Here is a 2,812-nt window from a genome sequence, read left to right as displayed (position 1 = left end):
TGTATTGACGTGTGTGTGTGTGACATTCATGTATGCACGCCTACACGCACACATGCACATAATCCTCAACACACTTACATGCACACGAATACATATATATACAACAAAACCCATCTAAAGAATACACACACACGCACACACACACACACACACACGCACGCACACACACACACACACACACACACACACACACACACACACACACACACACACACACACACACACACACACACACACACACACACACACACACACACACACACACACACACACACACACACACACGCACGCACACACACACACACACACACACACACACACACACACACACACACACACACACACACACACACACACACACACACACACACACACACACACACACACACACACACACACACACACACACACACGCACACACACGCACACCACACACACACACACACACACACACACACACACACACACACACACACACACACCTGGCACCCCACCTCGCACTTTTCCACCAGCGTCGTTTTTCAGTGAAGCAAAACAAACCAGAGTAAGGCGAAGGCGACAGTGTTTAGGGAGAAAAATGGAGGAGGGAATACTTTCTGGTGTGGCTTACTGTACTGTGTGTGAGAGAGGGGGTGAGAGAGGGTGAGAGAGAGAGGGGGGTGAGAGAGAGGGGGTGAGAGGGGTGAGAGAGGGGGTGAGAGAGAGGGGTGAGAGGGGTGAGAGAGAGGGGTGAGAGAGGGGGGGTGAGAGAGGGGGTGAGAGAGAGGGGTGGGAGAGAGGGGTGAGAGAGAGGGGGGGTGGAGAGAGAGGGGGTGAGAGAGGGGGGGTGAGAGAGGGGGTGGGGAGAGAGGGGGGGTGAGAGAGAGGGGGTGAGAGAGGGGGGTGAGAGAGGGGGGGTGGAGAGAGGGGGGAGAGAGGGGTGAGAGAGGGGGTGGGAGAGGAGAGGGGTGAGAGAGGGGTGAGAGAGGGGGGAGAGAGGGGTGAGAGAGAGGGGGGGGTGGAGAGAGGGGGGTGAGAGAGAGGGGGGAGAGAGAGGGGGGTGAGAGAGAGAGGGGGGTGAGAGAGAGGGGGGTGAGAGAGGGGGTGAGAGAGGGGGGAGAGAGGGGGTGAGAGAGGGGGTAGAGAGGGGTGGAGAGGGAGGGGGGTGGAGAGAGAGGGGGTGAGAGAGAGGGGTGAGAGAGAGGGTGAGAGGAGGGGGGTGAGAGAGAGACAGAACAGTGTATCAGGACCTTTCTTTTTCTTTTCTCTGTTTCACGTTTAATAAATAGATAGAAAGATAGATAGAGGAAAATAGGCACATATACACACACACACACACACACACACACACACACACACACACACACACACACACCCAACAAGCTCAGGAAATTTGTGTGATGAATGTTTGAGTATCCACCTTAATGCCGTGAATCAGTTAGGTTCTCCAGTTAAGAGGAGAAGTATATAGAGGGAGCCTGAGGACACCGGCCGGCCAGGAAGACGTATACAAACCTCAGCAGTCTTCAGTAAATAGTAAGACAAGGAGGAAGATAGTGTCAGAGGAGGAGTTATTAATGGCAGCTCCACCACCACTACACGTGAGCTAATAGTACACTTGGTGGCAGTGAGGGGGGATCTATTTACACACTCACTCCCACTAACCTTTACTGACGTGTGTAAACTGCTCTCTCTCTCTCTCTCTCTGTCTTCTTCTTCTTCTTCTTGTTCTTGTTGTCGTTGTTGCTACTATTATTGTTATTGTTCTTGTTATTGTTTTTATTGTTGTTTTAATTTTTTTACGGGTATTAGCTCACCAGGGCATAGGTCACTGACCCTCATCGAGGCCTGCGAAAAATGTAATAATAATAATAATAATAATAATAATAATAATAATAATAATAATAATAATAATAAATAATAATAATAATAATAATAATAATAATAATAATAATAATAGTAATAATAATAATAATAATAATAATAATAATAATAATAATAGTAATTCATAGTAAATAAAATTTATAATAAAAATAAAATAATAAAATAAAATGATAACTATTAATAATAATAAAGAACTATAAAGAAGAAGTAAATAAGTAAATAGTGAGAAATGATATATGTCAGTATGTTGTGTTGTCAATAGTAAGAGAAACAATTGAGACCCTGCAATTGTGTGTAAATGAGGCAGAAAGTCAGATCAGCAACCTGGGACTTGGTCACATATGGCAGTCCACCATTAGACAACACATTATGTTTCCAATATATCCCCAGGCAGTAGTACCTCCCTGTTGTTGTTATTGTTATTATTATTATTGTTGTTGTTGTTGTTTTTATCATCATCATCATTATCATTCTTATTAAAACCCCACAACATGCACTACAACACAACACAACACAACACAACACTAGACCATACGGTACAAAACAAGCAGAGAATAACACCACTTGATGCACACACACACACACACACCACCTCCCAAACACTTACATCAAGTAACTCTCCCTGACCAAGTATATTGTCTCTCTCTCTCTCTCTCTCTCTCTTTTATCTTTCTTCTCGCTCTCTCTTTTTTTTCTTTATCTCTCTCTCTCTCTCATCGGGTTAACCAATTTCCTCATGGAGTTTAGATTAACTATATTTTTATCTAATATGAGATATCGCTTTTAGTTAACTTAATACCCGCCTGTCCTGACCTGAGTGATGGATGGAGGTTCTTGTAGTGTGTGAGGGAGTTTTTTGTAGCGTGGTTTAATGTAGTCAGTAAGTCATAGATGGATCGACTTGGTTGTGTGAAAATTTCTTGTGGATTTCGTTTATTCTTTAATTTGG

Source organism: Homarus americanus, unplaced genomic scaffold (genome assembly GCF_018991925.1).
Source record: "Homarus americanus isolate GMGI-L3 unplaced genomic scaffold, GMGI_Hamer_2.0 scaffold23578, whole genome shotgun sequence".
Classification (NCBI taxonomy): Eukaryota; Metazoa; Arthropoda; class Malacostraca; order Decapoda; family Nephropidae; genus Homarus; species Homarus americanus.
The sequence above is the reverse complement of the archived record's forward strand: the minus strand, read 5'-3'. Positions refer to the sequence as shown.